This window comes from Pseudochaenichthys georgianus, unplaced genomic scaffold (genome assembly GCF_902827115.2).
Source record: "Pseudochaenichthys georgianus unplaced genomic scaffold, fPseGeo1.2 scaffold_679_arrow_ctg1, whole genome shotgun sequence".
NCBI classification, from domain to species: Eukaryota; Metazoa; Chordata; class Actinopteri; order Perciformes; family Channichthyidae; genus Pseudochaenichthys; species Pseudochaenichthys georgianus.
Genome location: NW_027263233.1, coordinates 62625 through 80514, shown reverse-complemented (window position 1 = coordinate 80514; position 17890 = coordinate 62625). Strand labels below are relative to the sequence as shown.

At 43.4% G+C, this 17890-nt stretch overlaps 1 pseudogene; it reads right to left on the bottom strand.

Annotated features, from left to right (window-relative positions):
* Positions 1-1893: 1893 nt before the first annotated feature.
* On the bottom strand, positions 1894-10257 carry LOC117443816 (neuromedin-U receptor 1-like; annotated as a pseudogene).
* Positions 10258-17890: the final 7633 nt, after the last annotated feature.

The following is a 17890-nucleotide window of genomic DNA, read 5'->3' as shown; positions in this document are numbered from 1 at the left end:
TCACAAAAATGAGTGGCATCCTGTGTGCTCTTCTGCCCAAGAGCAACTCACATACCACCACCCCCCCCCCTCACATACCCCGGGAATGTATAGCACTACTGGCCAGTCCATTGTTGCGTGCAGGGGAAGAGGCTCTAAAAAGGGGTGGCTTAAATGGAGTGGCCTCTTTAAACACCCCTCAGGCGTAGTCCAATTAGCTGACACGTCTATAAAGGCAGGTGTTTCCATCAGCAAGGTGAGCTGCAAGACACTGACAATAGGATTACACACAACACAAATCACAAATCACAATAGATATTTTAAATAAGATTGCGTGCACTCAATATAGCAAAAATAAAGCTGTTTCAAATCAATGTGTCTGTGTGTATGTCTGATGCAAACAAAAGCATAACCGTTAGGATGTGTGTTCGTTTCTGAGGCTTGTAGCCCTCACAGTGTCAGCACGTTTTGAGCATGTTTGACATAGTAGCGGTACTTTAAAAATATTAAACTGTGGCAGCTATAGATGCCGTTTTCGCGGGCTTCAGCCGCATCGCGCCGTGTGTAAATGTGACGTGAGCAAAGACTCGCAGGCAAGTTAGCTGCTGCGCACGGGTGATATGTTTTGTTTACCTGAGTGGAGTCTTGCAGGCACATCGCCTTGTCTTTTCAGTTGATGAACACTGCCAGTGTATGTGTGAGCTCCAGGGTTCTTCCGGTCATTACAAACCTGGACAAGTCATGGAAATTCAAAATGCTAAAAGTTGTGGAAAACAATATTTTTCCCAAAGTTTTGGAAAGGTCATGGAAATGTAACTAAAGTTGCATAAAATATAATTTATATTTGATCTAATCGCCGAAATAGTAATACTATAATGATAATACACGCTGTATAGTAATGAAACGTAAAATGGCATTTAACTGTTGTGGTATTTTGCTGGTGAGAGATGTAGTTGCTTTGGCCTGGAGAAGCCAGTAAGCCTACTATTTGATTTGTTTTAGATCGGCACGACATGTTTCATATGTAGACCTTACTTTCCTGTTCCATGTTCAAATAATAATGTTTCAGTGGTACCGCTGAGAAAGAGTCATGTTTTTGGTCATGGGAAATTAGGTAAAGGTCATTAAAAATCATTGGTGATAAAGTGTATGAACCCTGGAACTCCTTTACCTATACTCATTTGGCTTTTCATTGAATGCTTTATAAACTAAACGGTTCAACTTACAGATGTCTTTGTGAATTGTAAAATAATATGTTATATTTGTTAAAGGTATTGATAGAAAGTATTATTTGATAGCTTTTTGTGTTTATATTGACTGTTGAATTTGTCCTTGAGCAACAGCTTGGTATAAATGAAGTGTAGTCCCAGAGTGCAGATTTGCCCTTTGCCCTTTACACAGTGAGTTTTACTGCTAACTGCACTACATCTTATATAGCCCTGCTTCGCTACTGCACATGTGAGGTATAGAACGTGTTGTTTGTCACATACTAGTGAGTGAGATACATGTTTAAGTTGGGAACGATGTTGCACTTGAGATACAGTAATTGACTGTGACATAGACGGAGAAATGTGATATGTTTGTTAAGTACAGCTATTTGTATGTAACTGTGTGTACTTTGAATTTTGAATAAGAAGCACTTCAGACGGCCAACCGGATTCTGTGTCTATGTCATGCTGCTGCACTCTTCTGTTCTCTACAGATGTCTTTATTGTTGCTGTGGTACCCAAGCTGTTGGGACCTGTAACAACTTACATATTTATCTTTAGTATTCTAAAATGATTCATTTATTTTCCATAGCGTGAAAAACACAATGGTTCAGAGTGCTTGTTGCAGCTCTGGTTGCATGGGGCCGTTCCTCTGAACTGATTAGCGACTGTAACCGTCTCTTCGTCCGTCTTCTCTCGATGGCTCTTAGCATCTATCCTCTCTGGCTGTAGTGCTTGCCTCTTCACTAGAACTTCTTTGCCGCCGCCCGAACAAACCTTCCATACTTGAAGTAGCAGCGAGGCCGAGCCTACCCAATGTTCTCCAGCAGGCCCTGCGAAATGTGAGGGAGAACATACAGAACAGCAGCGGGTCCAGAGCACCGTTTATATACCACAGTGGAAGCGACAAGTACGTTCTCAAGATTCTGTTGACAGAATCAACCGTTTCCGTCGACACGACTACGTAGAACAGCAGCGACGAGGCAACGTCCGGAAAGTTGCAAACAAAAAAGGCCACCACAACCGCACCTGGAAGAAAAAAGAGGGCACAATTGCTCAGCTTGAAGGACATTCAAATAATATTGCAATTCATTACTATTTAATATAATATTTTGGCTAAATGCAGAATATCAAAAACATACCGTAGACAGTTCATGATATGTATATATATCTTTATCTTTAGGTAACTTCAAGCTGATATCAACAACACTGCACATCTAGTCCAGCATCTCTGGTGCTATCTGACTGTCTAGGAGAAGCAGACAGCGTGTACATGTCTCTGGGGTCACAGGGTCACGCTCACCAGGCTTGGAATTTCGTCATTTTAGGGGCAAGGCCATTTGGCCTTCCTGTTCACATTTTTTTTAAGGGCACAAAGGCCACATGACAGGGCACAAAGGCCACATGACAGGGCACAAAGGCCACATGACAGGGCACAAAGGCTGTTTGGTTAAATTACGCTGGTCAATCAACATGACTGAAAAGTGTAGCACTAACGTCAACACCAGTCGTTTTACAAACGGCTGAATAGCAATAGTGTTTCTTAAACGTATACGTTAAGTTCAGCCATAAACCACATAAGTCAGTCAGGGGCAGGGGCGGATCTACGGGGGGGGCAAGGGGGGGCAGCTGCCCCCCCACTGTAGAGCCTTGCCCCCCCAGCTGCCCCCCTAACTTTTGTTTCCCTAAAACTGTACTAAAACAAACCTACACTATTTCCACAAGCTTCTCAAGCAACGAAACAAGCATTACATTAGTTAAAAGTGAATCATTTTAAATATCATTTTAGGCCCGTTAAAAACGCAGCTACGGCCCTGCATTAAACTGCGGAGCGGCGTTCACACAGACCGCGGCTCACACCGCTGCAGAGAGCGAGCGAGCTGTCCCAGCACCTATGGATCAGCTTCCCCTGGGAGCATTTCCCCTTCCACTAGTTTTGTTTTTACTACGGACGAGAGCTTGAAACTAAATATTAATAAAACGCTGCCGTTTGAATCAATAGCGTTTAACAGACGGGCGCTGTTTGGGGCGTTACATTACAAAATACTACGCAGACAGCGTTCGCTGGGAGATCGATCACTTTGCTAAACTATGAGGTAGCCTACTGTTAAATCCACGTAAACTACACATCACAACTATGAGGCCAGATCAATGAAACCAGGATACATCCTTTACCGTAAAAACTGGATCTAAACACAGCTGCCCGTGTGCGCTTGATCAATACTTTCTGATGATATGATACTTATTAGCTACATGGCCCTAACGTGTAAGGTTATACAATCATTTGTACCAGTGCTTTTCACAAGTAGACATATGAGAAGTGATCAGGACGAACAGAAAGAGGAAAAGGAAAAGAGAGATGAAGAGACGAGGAGGGTCAGAGCAGGGGAAAAGAGAGTTCACTGAAGAGACCAGGAGGGTCAGAGCAGGAGGAAGCCAGGAGGAGATGAAGACATTAGTGAAGAAGAAGAAATGTATGTGAGGAATAAAGATGAAGTATCAGAAAGAGGGCCAGAGGCAGGGTTCAGGAGGCAGATGAGACTCCAGCTGGACCACATGTTCTTATTCTCCTGACATGTTCCATTACAGCAGCACAATCTAGCAGCTCTTAGTATTGACACTGTTAGAAATTAAAATCAATGTTGATATGGCGTAATTTGAATTAAATACACTATTTAATTTAAATCAGTTTTATTCTGAAAAACCTGAAGTTCACTAACTATTAACTTAATAATTTTATTCTGAAAATGCTTCACTTCCGGTTAGCATTAGCATGTGGCGAAATGCTGCATGTTCAAACCATGAATCGAAGGTGAAATGACATGTGGTGTTGTACATTGAGCACACTGGGGTTAGCACTCATCTATTGCCGCTGAATAACGTTTATTAGGGAATGTTTAAATAACCACAGACACCAGAATGATGTAATTTAACAATACAACAAGGCAGGAATTGCATTGGACCCGCCCCCGACGACGTCGGCCAATAGGAGAAGACCGCAGATGACAACAGGAAGAGCAAGCCAAGGATTGACCTCTTGCTCCGGCTGACCCGGACTGACCGGACGCATGGGGAGAGCCGCCTCCACTCCACATTTCATGTTGTACACCACCGCATCTTTTGTGTAATTAAATGCTGTTAACTTTTATAAGCTTCCCTTGACTCTTTTCAGTCTCTCCTGCCTTCAGGGCTATATAATTCACTAACAACACATATTGATTGAAATGTCTTGCTGCACAGGTCACCTGTAGCTCTCTGAAGAGATGGGTGATTGCATTTGTGTACTTAATTATAACTAAGTACTTACAGTATGCAGAATTAGAGTATTCTCTGAATCGGGTGCCTTTTGGGTCTTTATATCTTTGAAAAATGAAACCAAAATGTTTGGTCATAACATCTGGTAGTGGACTACTTACATGTTCCCACCCCAGGCACAACATATAAATAATTACTAGGAATTTACTTGAAAACATTTAACAGGGTTGAAGTTTTTGACAAAAAGTAGGCCTGAGACCTTGTTTAGCTAAGATATGGATATGCACCACATGGAAATCAAGGACATTACAAAATTGTAATATTTTGCAAAACTATTGTTTATTTTGTAATAAACAATTATTTACTATTATTAATTCATACAACAGAGTTGAAATGTTGAGCTTGTCAATCTTAATATGAAAATACAAAAACTGAAATATAGGTAAGAGAAGAAACTGACACTTCTGTGATGTAATGCCCTCCCTGCAGATCACACACAGACTGACCCTCAATGCAGATCACACACGGACTGACCCTCCCTGCAGATCACACATGGACTGACCCTCCCTGCAGATCACACACGGACTGACCCTCCCTGCAGATCACACATGGACTGACCCTCCCTGCAGATCACACATGGACTGACCCTCCCTGCAGATCACACATGGACTGACCCTCCCTGCAGATCACACATGGACTGACCCTCCCTGCAGATCACACATGGACTGACCCTCCCTGCAGATCACACATGGACTGACCCTCCCTGCAGATCACACATGGACTGACCCTCCCTGCAGATCACACATGGACTGATCCATTATTTTTGATAGGAGGGTAAATGGTATGGCGTGATGGGGTTGAAACAAACTGCGGGACAATATTGCAATTTCATAGATAATTCAAGTATTTTTTCAGAATTTATTTTTGATCAGTTAAAGTTGACAAGCATATGATTATATTAGCAGCAACATTTTGGATAATTGGCCATTTTGATTTGTTTAATATTAAATTAATATGTAATAATGCTTAGTGAGCACATGCAAATATGTCTGTCTAATACTAAGATTGTAATGCAAAACAACCTGTTCCATTAATGAGTTGCTTTAAAATACATGTTGTAGTTTCCTTTCATTTAAAATGGTTGAGGTAAGCTTGGGGGACTCAAAGGGCACCCGATTGTTTGTCTGAACACCTTGTTTCTCTTGTGCATTAAGAACACTTGTGTTAGGGCATGAAGTAACAATAAATAGGTTGTATACAGTGTAAAATACCACGTACTGTCCGCCCTCCCATGCCACCCTGGCATGACCTCTTGCCCCCCCTTTGCCACCCCATGTAAAATGTTCTAGAACCGCCACTGGTCAGGGGTAGACAGTAAGGGTAACATGGTATTGTCACTGGCCCCACCATTGTAACCTCTGGCCCGGAGCATTCGTCCACCAAAAAAAAATCGACTAATAATGAAGAAAATTAACACATTTGTTGCAATAATTTATGCACTAACTACATTACTACTTGTACTACAACATTTTAATCATCAGTTCTTCCTCATTTTCCTCAATTGTTCATATTTGGTTTATTAAAATAATGATATTGTGGTCATTGTTAAAAAATGTCTGCTATTATTATGAGTATTATTATTTGTATAATGCACTTTCTGCCTTCCTGTCATCAGGAGTTAGACATGTAATGGCTATGTAATTGATTTGATTAGAACCTTCATTATCCTAAACTGCTGGGACATTTCGCCAATACCTTTATATGGTCTACTCTTCACTTACTGTCAGCATCGGTCGGCATTGATGTACAGAGCCGACAGAAGACCTTGTTTATACTGGCATCATATTGAGAGGTGCAGTGACGCGTCCTGACACCAGGAAGTAATCTGCTGGTTCCCTCCACAGGAAGCAGTGGCATTTCTCCACAGGGTTTTGGAAAATAGCTGGAAATAAGGTCTGTGGAAAACAAACCTGTTTGATAGATGCACGTTTTGTTCAGCCGGATAATCTCCACATGTCTGCCCTACTTTTATAATGTTCGAAAGGGTTTTAGGACGCGTCACTGCAGCCAACTCCATCGATCAAGCTGAAACGTTCTCTCCCTCTTCTTCTCATGCTCCCGTCACTCTCCTCTAGCTCCTCCGGTGACTTTCTTTTATTTGAAGATTGTTTTTTGCCCGGCGCTTGGCCGGTTACCGCTGGTATTAAAAACATGTTGGCGAATGGTTAGGTGGCGCGATAGTCTGTAGTGAAGCAGGGCCCTCCCTGAGCCTGCTCGCGCTGCGCTCCGCAGCAAACAGCTGTTTGCTTTTCACCCAACAACAACGACAACCGACTCACGAAACGCTATGTTGTAGCGTTGATAAACGAAACAATTTAACTAAATTGCTAGTCAAAATACCAAAACCACAGGACATTTTGTTTAACTTTTGACAGGGGCACAAAGGCCACTTTGGCCGTGAATTGCATTTTTTTTAACAGGGCATCACGGCCAAAGTGCGGGGCAACGACGGCCATGGCCGTCGTGAAATTCCCACCCTGCTAGTCACGCTGTATGTTGCACAGGTACGGGCTACAAACTGCAGGACGGTAGTTTTTATCTCATCTTAAATGAAAAAGTGTTGTTTTTGTCTAGACAAGTGAGCACAAGTCAACTGAAACCAATGCAGAGTTATGTTCAGTCCATCTATTGTCCGGTTACTAACCAAGAGCACGAGCAGCCGTTAAGGGCCACGCACTCAAATGAAGCACTAGGGAGACAGATAACTAGAAGTAATCGTGTTAATGGCTCACCCATGAGCTTTAGAGCCTTCTTCTCATCCAGAAGCAGCTTTCCGTCGTGATGGCTCGGGATGGCTCGAGTTGCTTCTGGACCAGGCCGAGGGAGACCCACGGTTCTCCTCTGACGGGCGTTCCGCCTCAGGGAGCGCAGGATGAGCAGGTACAGAGTGCAGATGGAGACCAGTGGCATCTGCAGTTGGAGGTTTGCATGATGAGGGCCAGTGTGGTCAGGAGACAGATGAGCATACTGAACAGCATGTACTCACCAGAAAGAAGGCGACTGCTCTCAGAAGCAAAGCTCCTCCGTAGATGTGTGCAGGGTCAGGCTCGATCATCTCACACAGAGTGGCAACATGGAGGGTCTCTTCTGGCGTGGCGGCAGTGCGGTCCAGGATGCAGGCACGAGCCTGGTCGTGGACCAGGGCAAAGGGGATGGCTGAGACCAGAGAGATGGTCCATACTAAAAGAAGGCATGGCAGCCGAGACTTCTGTTGGAAAGGAAAGAGAAGCGAGAAAATCAAATGTGTTGAAACCATGTTGGTTCAAAGAGACTTCATCCTAGTGATGCTTTTGTGTAACGTGTGAAAAGAGAAAAGCGATCAACCTTCTTGTGAGAGACGGACCACATGGTGTGGCAAATGGCTGCGTAGCGTTCGAAGGTGAAGATCGTGATGACCCAGCTCGAGGTGGCACAGCACACTTGGCGGATCGTGAAGTAGACTTTGCATGCTGTCGAGCCCAGGGTCCACGGGTAGGGCTGCCAGTAGGACCGGTACAGAGTGACGGGGATGGTCAGCAGCTGAAGAATGGCTCCAATGTGAAAAGAAAGTCAGTTAAGGTTTTCACATCGATGATGGTTTCTTGAAGGCGGCGATAAACCAAAGCTGTGATGTTGAAAGAAACTAATGTTGTTAGTCCTAAATGTGAGCGCTTCATGGATGATATTAATCCGTTTTAGGTTTGAAACACACATTAGTCCATGCCCAAATGACATTGATGGCTAAGTTATATTCAGTCTACAACCTTGCCATAATTATAATAAAACCTAGAAGCACTTTACTTGATTGTCTCATTCAACGTCCCCCTCATGACAGGACCATTAACATGGCTAAAACATGCGATGTATAAATAAATGGAAAAGGCATTTCAATTTCATTTTCATGTTATATTCACATCATTTAATTTCAAATTTCATTTGGCAATTAAATCAAAGAAAATGACATTTCTAATACAATACATTTAATTTCATCATTAACATATTCTGTAAGTGTTGGTCGCAACTTTAAAACATTTAGAATGAGTGTATTCAAACGTGACATTTCAAATTGTTTAATTAAGTTATAATTTGTGCAAAGGCTATGGATGCAGATGAAAGCTGTGTTTGAGATATCAGTTGAATATTGTGCTGAAGCAGTCGCCATGAGGCGTGTGACGGCAGCATACCTGATACCACGAGGCTGAGCAGGTAGAGCCGAATGGGACTGACTCTCATGTGAGGGTCCACCAGGAGGGTCAGGATGCTCACACCATTGAATGCCAGCTGTACAGAGGCAGGGGGACAGCATTTAGTGGTCTCCAGCGAGGAACAAACAAGTCGTGTTTCATTTCATTTCAAACCTTTATGTATGCAGGTGAATCCCAAAGAGATCATGGAACCTGCTGCACGTAGGTTCCACATGAAACATACAAACATACAACAGAACAACAAGAAGGACAACACAGTTACAGGTTACGATGTGCATGCCAACATGTACAGGTACCAACAGCATCAGGCTGCATAGCATCTGTCCGAGCTTTAAGAACACGCAGTGGAACCAGATCGCTCCGTTTCCATTCTCTCCGCAGCCTGCTCCCAGACGGAGGAGCTGCACCTAGAAGCTTCCGTCCCCAAGTCAGTCCTTTCCGCAGCCTGCTCCCAGACGGAGGAGCTGCACCTAGAAGCTTCCGTCCCCAAGTCAGTCCTTTCCGCAGCCTGCTCCCAGACGGAGGAGCTGCACCTAGAAGCTTCCGTCCCCAAGTCAGTCCTTTCCGCAGCCTGCTCCCAGACGGAGGAGCTGCACCTAGAAGCTTCCGTCCCCAAGTCAGTCCTTTCCGCAGCCTGCTCCCAGACGGAGGAGCTGCACCTAGAAGCTTCCGTCCCCAAGTCAGTCCTTTCCGCAGCCTGCTCCCAGACGGAGGAGCTGCACCTAGAAGCTTCCGTCCCCAAGTCAGTCCTTTCCGCAGCCTGCTCCCAGACGGAGGAGCTGCACCTAGAAGCTTCCGTCCCCAAGTCAGTCCTTTCCGCAGCCTGCTCCCAGACGGAGGAGCTGCACCTAGAAGCTTCCGTCCCCAGTCAGTCCTTTCCGCAGCCTGCTCCCAGACGGAGGAGCTGCGCAGCTAAAAGCTTCCGTCCCCAGTCAGTCCTCGCACCTGGCACATGTAACAGAAGCACCGCATGCCATCTCAGGCAGGAGCCACCTACGACTCTCCGTGAGACCAGAGAGCAGATATAAGGTGGTGGTTTACCAACATGGCTTTGTATACGAACATGCTGAGCCTCAGTCAGTGAAGGCAGACCGGCCGTGGCCTGCAGGGTGCTGTGATAAGTGCTTTACAGTTAGCATCGAACCTCAGCGCGCTGTGGGCAGTGCATTCATATACACCAGATCCCCAGAGTCCAGGTCAAAGGTCACAGAGCCGTCTCCTGGCCTCCAGCGAGGAGCAGGACGTGTTCCTGCAGAAGAACCTCGCCCCCCCCTCAGCTCTCTCAGCAGGGTAAGAGAGGCGATAATCAAGCCATGAACGGCAGCTTAGCTTAGTGCTGTATTTTATCACCAGCCTGATGTTATTCAGGAGGCAGCATTTGATGGTGTGTGAAGTAGGCCGAGTGTATTGACGGTTCTTACTCCACAGAAGAAGACAAAGCTGTAGAAGATGGTCATGGCGACAGCACATATCAGCGGCTCCCTTTGGGCGACACGAACATCGAGCTGTGGCTGCTCGCCGTGGCTGACATTGCAGCTGAAGAGGGACGAGATGTGATCTGAGAGGTTCATGGAGCTGCTAGAGAAAGATGTTAAAGAGAAATAGATCATAATTATTAATGAAAGTGACAATAGTGCTTCAATAAGCAGGCATTATTCCGGATGGAGGTCGTTACATCACATCACATTGCATTTAGCTGAGGCTTTTATCCAAAGCGACTCACAATAAGTCCGTTCAACCAACAAAATACAACCTTGAAGAAAACAGAATCATAAAGTACATCAGGTTTCATAGAGCCAAGCATTCCAAGTGCTGCTCAGCTGGCTTTAGAGGAGCCAGTCCTTTGTTAGTATATAAGTGCTCTGTAATAGTTCTATCGCTCGCAGTGGAGTGGAAAGAGACGAGTTTTCAGTCTGCGAAAGGTGTGTGAGCTTTCTGCTGTTTTTAAAGAGTAGGCTATATCTGCTTTTTAAATATTCAACCGGCTGATTTTCCGGTTGCTCTCTCAATTTAAGAGGGCTCTTATCGAGGGTAAGCTTTGAGAGAAGAGAAGAAGAAGGGACACATTAAGAATTAACAATTCTAATTCACCCCTTTTTGGTGTATTATGTTTCTAAAATGCAAATAAAATTGTAAATGTATAATAATAATAATAAAAAGCTTGATAAAGTACACATTACACACTGCTATACAATACACATGCAGGGATTTTAAGCCTTGGTTACAAAATAATGTAGTGTAGATTGACCCAAATCCTAAAGTAAGCACATCTAAATCTAAAAAAAGGTAATTGACACAAAGCAAATCAATCTTAGTTAAATAATAAAAGCCAAATACATATTAAGTGAAAGAGATCGACATAAGACATTAATCAAATCAAATGGGCATCTTCAGACCAAGTGATGCCACCTGCGGTGAATGGATCTAGAGGGAAAGTTAATATCAAGGTGTGCATGGTATATTATATTCATGCCTCAAGGTTTCATACAACAGCAGTCTGGTTCACTTCTGAGCACACCGTCCCACCTGTCGCGCTGCACACATAACCAGTTGCACATACAACTGATTGCTTTTCAAGAGGCGTTGTTGTAAAGTTTAATTAACCATTCAAAGGTGTATTGGATAAATAAAAATCAAGACTTACGTACCGTCAATATTGCAGGATGAAGCCCGTCAGCTCTTCTCATACAAATAACCCCTTGCTGTGTTCACCTCACTCCCTCCTCGCAACCCCCACTTTCTCTCTGTAACTCTCATTCCCTCAGCTTCTCTCCCTCGCTCCATCCAATTCCCTCTCTCTCCACAATCGATACAGCCAAAAGGTTGGTTGATAATTAAAATTCCTAAATAATTCAAAGTTGCTGCTTAAACAGGCAGACAGTCTGATAGCTTGTGTAGAATTTTTTTTTATTAGTCACCAAGATATTCCAGAGAACGACTTGTTTCCCCAAAATGTGAGGCTTGGGCATTTATTTTTTATTTTATTTTTTTTATTGCTTTTTTATTAATTCTACCGTGTTGTGTAATGTGTATTTATACTGTTCATGCTCACTACTTGTAGCACTTCGGGATTTGAATTCAAATATGAAGTGCTTTATAAATGGAACCCATTATTATTATTATTATTATTATTATTATTATTATTATGAGAACAAAATAACGAAAAACAGTGAAATCTAGCTGGTTAATTTCAGCTAACTTGCAGTGTGCGAAAAAGCACACGTCCGATTGTCCGGGACAGGGCCGGCCCTGACGAATTTGCTGCCCTAGGCAAGATTTTAGCTGTGGTCCTGGATCATCGGTCCTGGATGGATATCCTCGTGGATTCATCTTCCTATTATACACACATGCATTTCCAAACATCTGGACTACCTATGTTGCAAATGTATTATCTCTTCAATTTACACACGGCATCTATTGCACGTCTGTCCGTCCTGGGAGAGGGATCCCTCCTCTGTTGCTCCTCCTGAGGTTTCTCCATGTTCCCTTTAAACTGTGGGGTTTCTCCGGAAGTTTTTCCTTGTACGATGTGAGGGTCTAAGGACAGAGGGTCTGAGGACAGAGGGTCTAAGGACAGAGGGTCTAAGGACAGAGGGTCTGAGGACAGAGGGTCTGAGGACAGAGGGTCTGAGGACAGAGGGTCTAAGGACAGAGGGTCTAAGGACAGAGGGTGTCGTATTGTCATACTGATATTCTGTACAAACTATGAAGACCACTGAGACAGATGTAACATTTGTGATATTGGGCTATAAATAAACATTGATTGATTGATTGATTGATAAATTAACAAAAAAGTGCTTTCCATATGTGGTTCTCTCTGCTCGTGCTGCACATCCCATCATGCTGTTTATTTTTTACCTGAAACTCTCCAGAGTTCAATGTGATAACACCTCACAGCTAAACTATGTAAGGATGCATTGCTCATGATAACAATTAATGCCCAAATAGCTGCCAGCCTGATGTGCTGAACACTCATCCAGCGAGCAGAAAGCACTGGTTTCTATGGGAACAAAAAAAGGAAAATAACCTCTTTCACAAACAGCTCTTTCATAACTGCTTACAGTGAGGAAGACATTGAGCTGTGATTGGTCACAGGCTGCTGTAAACCAAACCCCTCTCTCTGACAGAACCCTCACTGAGTGATTTCACGCTGTCTAACTTCCAGGTTTCTCTTTGCAGCCGCAGACCCCATGTCGCCTCTTTATGGGCATCGCTAAGTTCCTCGTACTCGTGTACTTTAAAGCGACATGGCATCGTTTACAGTTCGAGAGCGATTTTTCAAGTTGTCCGTCTTTCTTGTAAAATCCGAAGTGTTGCCAAACGTTTGATTCCTAGGTATTGTTCGGTGCGCTGTGTTTCTCTTTCTCCTCGACTCCTGAGTGCTGATAACTGAGACTCTCGGCCTCCGTAGTGTTTCTCTTTCTCCTCGACTCCTGAGTGCTGATAACTGAGACTCTCGGCCTCCGTAGTGTTTCTCTTTCTCCTCGACTCCTGAGTGCTGATAACTGAGACTCTCGGCCTCCGTAGTGTTTCTCTTTCTCCTCGACTCCTGAGTGCTGATAACTGAGACTCTCGGCCTCCGTAGTGTTTCTCTTTCTCCTCGACTCCTGAGTGCTGATAACTGAGACTCTCGGCCTCCGTAGTGTTTCTCTTTCTCCTCGACTCCTGAGTGCTGATAACTGAGACTCTCGGCCTCCGTAGTGCGAAGCAGAGCTCACAGGTCGTCTCTGCTGAGTGCTGATTGGATGAGAGGATTGTATATGAATGAATCGTTTTTTTACCGATGCAAAGACGCTACAATCGATGCATCGCGAGTTCAACCCAAACTGTAGCCGATGTGCACTCTTTCAACCGGTGCACTCGCATCTTGAACCTTTATGCCGATGCACCGATGTGAATCGGTGAATCTTAACATCCCTACTATGGATACATCTCTCAACACCAGAGTTGGGTGTAACGCGTTACTGTAATAATATTACTTTGTCGGTAACGGAGTAGTGTAACGCGTTACTTTTATAATTCAGTAATCACACTACAGTTACTAACATTGCCCCGACACGCGTTACTTCGTTACTTACTAAAATCAGTCATAATCAAACCTCAACAAACATCTGCAAAGAACACATGCTAAGGTGAAGCTAACGCACATAGCTGTTTATTTATATCACACACACGTAGTCTGTTCTTCTTCTCTGTTTTCCGGTTGTTGCCTGTTTTCAATGACGAATACACACTACCGCCGCCTGCTGGTAAGGAGAGTTATTGCCACTTACGCATGCGCAGTTCGTACGTGCTCGGCTGAAGTCTTTGCGGTGTGCTCCAGTCTGGCTCCAGTGCAACACATGGCCAACACGCAGGAGAACACGCCGACGCAACAGCGTGAGCAGAGATAGACTGCGCAAAATATACAGATAGCAGGAGACAGAGGACAGCCACGGTCAGATAGCAGGAGACAGAGGACAGCCACGGTCAGATAGCAGGAGACAGAGGACAGCCACGGTCAGATAGCAGGAGACAGAGGACAGCCACGGTCAGATAGCAGGAGACAGAGGACAGCCACGGTCAGATAGCAGGAGACAGAGGACAGCCACGGTCAGATAGCAGGAGACAGAGGACAGCCACGGTCAGATAGCAGGAGACAGAGGACAGCCACGGTCAGATAGCAGGAGACAGAGGACAGCCACGGTCAGATAGCAGGAGACAGAGGACAGCCATGGTCAGATAGGAAAACATTCAGGATCTGGATCAGTCTTATGCGACAATGGAAACTGAACTAAAGAGAACATTTGAAACTTTAGCAGTCTGCGTGATCTGCCTGTAGGGAGGGGCGGGCCGGCCCTGCGACTAAAGTAACGAGTAAAGTAACGAGTAAAGTAACGGGTAAAGTAACAAATTACTTTATGTAGAGAGTAACGAAGTAGTGTAATATATTACTTTTTTTTAAAGTAATATGTAATATATTACTTTTTTTTAGTAACGACCCCATCTCTGCTCAACACCCATCTCTCTATGAAACAGAACTGTAAACAGATTTTTCTTTATGGATATTTTACAAATCACTCCCCTTTTTAAACTTTATTCTTGTTTATTAATAACAACTTTTTTTAACTGTCATATAGTATTTTATACTTCTCTTATTTTTGTATAACTATAATGATCATATAAAGGTGTGCCTTTACCTCACTGAGCTGAGGTTATCAGAGCCGCTCAGTCTTTCAGGGGAGAGCTCTCTAAAGCTTTCCCCCCTGCGGCCGCTTACACAGTCAATTACAATGTTAATAAAAGCTGTATACGTTTTTTGGGAGTTTGATTTATTTTAAATGAACACAAATATAAAATTAAAACCTATAATTGCACACTAAAACCATTATTTCAAAAAAATAACTATTTCACATAAACCTCTGGTTTTTACAGGGGCGGTTCAACTTGATTTTGGGGGGGGGTGCGCCATAGTTTATGAGCGCTGTACGCAATATAGGCGTGGTTCTGTTAGTATAAGATAATAAGATGTACTTTGTTGATCCAAAATCGGGAAATTGTGTTGTTATGAAATGTAAAAAATATATAATATCTTTTTAATTTCTAACTTTTTTATTTATTTATTTTTATTTTCGGCGTCCCCCATAGATTGATGCGCCCTTAGAATTCGCCTATACTGCCTATGCCAAGGGCCCGCCCTGGTCCGGGACTTGTTATTTATAATATCAATCAATCAATGTTTATTTATAGCCCAATATCACAAATGTTACATTTGTCTCAGTGGACTTCACAGTGTGTACAGAATATCAGTATGACAATACGACACCCTCTGTCCTTAGACCCTCACATCGGTTTGCTAATCTGGCTCCAAAATGGTGGAATGAGCTCCCCATTGACATCAGGACCGCAGAAAGCTTACACACCTTCCGGCGCAGACTGAAACTCATCTCTTTCGACTCCACCTCGAGCGATAGAATGACTAACAAAGAACTGCTAACAGAGCACTTATATACTAATAAAGGACTGGCTTATCTAAAGCCAGTTGAGCAGCACTTGAAACGATTGGCTCTTTGAAATGCTATGAAACCTGATGTTCTTATATGATTCTGTTTTCTTCAAGGTTGTGTCTTCCTGGTCGAATGTACTTATTGTAAGTCGCTTTGGATAAAAGCGTCAGCTAAATGCAATGTGATGTAATGATATAGTAAATTAAAAAAGTATTATTTTTGTGTAGTTGTATATTGCAATAATAACGTATGGTTGTCACAAAATCCCACGGCACACCCGGACTTGCCTCACGGCACACCACCTCACGTGGTTTGGGAACCACTGGGTTAGAGCAATGTGTCTGTCACTTTGAAAAAAGTATTGATAATCCATAATTCCATTTTTATGCAAAAATCGGAGTAGAAAAATTAGCTGCTAATGGTAGGCACCAGAGGTTAGCGCAGCTTCCGGTTTTTCTACAAGTCACTATCACTCCTTACAGCAGGGTCACCAACCTTTTTTAGGGTGAGGGCTACTTTCAAAAAATAAAACAAGTCGAGGGCTACTTTTACTCCTCTTTTATTGTTTTTTGCAGTGTATATATTTAGCACATTTTAACATTATTATATTCTGACCTTTAACCTTTGTGTGCTGTTTGGGTCTGTGGGACCCGTTTGCAGTGTTTACTAAAAGAAAATGTTTGCAATTTAATTAATGTAACCTGCTTTATTTGGGGTGGATCTCACCTCCTCTAAGGGGGTCCGGGGGCATACATGGAAGATTTATTTTTAAATGTTGAAGTAAAAAGTATCAATCTGGTGCACTTTGAGCACAACATGAATTCATGGACACAGCTCTCAACACTCAGATGAAAGGGAGCTGTATTTTCAATAATCCAAACATCTTTAGAATATGATCACAACCAATAACAAATCATTTAAACTTGTGTATTCTTATCTTATGTTACCTAGTTAGCATTCTTTCTTTTTATTTATGCATATTTTACTAATCACTCCCGTTTTAAACTGTTACAAGAACGTGATTGGTCGATATTCATTGTAGGGGGTGAGGGGGAGGAGGGGTGTTGGATAGATATAGAGTTGTAGTAAGTAGATAGAGTTCGCTAAGATTGAGGTTTCGTTTATGCAAAGGGTCGATTCTTTAAATTACATTTCCTTTTTTTTGTGTGTATTTTTTACATTTTGGATTTGCTTGGCCGAGCTACTTATTGAAGGCTTGCAAGCTACCGGTAGCTCGCGATCGACGTGTTGGAGACCCCTGCTCTAATGGGTCCGACTAGAAAGACAAATAGCGTTAGTTACGCCTAGTTTTTTTTTCATTTTCAGGGGGGCCACAGGGGGGTCCAAAGTCAGTGTTAGGGGGCACTGGCCCCCCCTGGCCCTCCTAGAACCGCCCCTGGCTCAGGGACCGTCTGCAAAGTGCAACTCCGAAAAAAGAGAATACAATAATATTCAATCACTTCACTATTATACAGTATATTTCTACCGAACTCACTACACACATCAATAGTCTCCTGGTGGTCATAATACAGCAGAGAGTTTGGAAGAATATGGTGTTTGAATAATTTTGGTGAAGATTTATAATGTAAAATCTTCAAGAATGCAGGATTCCCGACATGGAAGAGGGGGACAAGTTAGGAGACAGCCCCTTAACTCAGGAGGAAGATGATGAAGAAAGAAGAAATGCCCACACAATTGTTGGCAGATCTCCCTTGACATATGAGTTTAGGAAGGTCATGGAGGAGGTACAGGGAGAGCTTGAAAAAGAGGAGGTCGAAACCCCACAGGATGCAAATCCATACTTTTGCCCTGGTATTGTTGGTGTCCTTTTTGACAACTATCTAGGGATGTTTCCCCTTTGGAGTGGGCTGCTGTTGGGGAATTTGAACAGACAAATTGACACAGAGGAAGACACATTTGGCCAAAGTAAAACAAGGGACACAAACTGCCATGTAGAAATGAAATGGAGTTGCGTGAGTGAGGACGCTGGCGTGTTTGTCGCCGCTTCACTTCGTAGCCAAAAGAAAAATCGTGTTTTCTGTGCTGTTATTTCCCCGTGTTTTTGTGTTCTAACAACCACAAATCCACTGCAAATAGTCTGTTAAAGCTACCATAACTGTCTGGATCTATCGACTGTGTACCTATTACACATACACATTCTCAGACGATCAGCTGTCACTGCCAGCTGACGATCGGCTGTCACTGCTAGCCGCCGTTC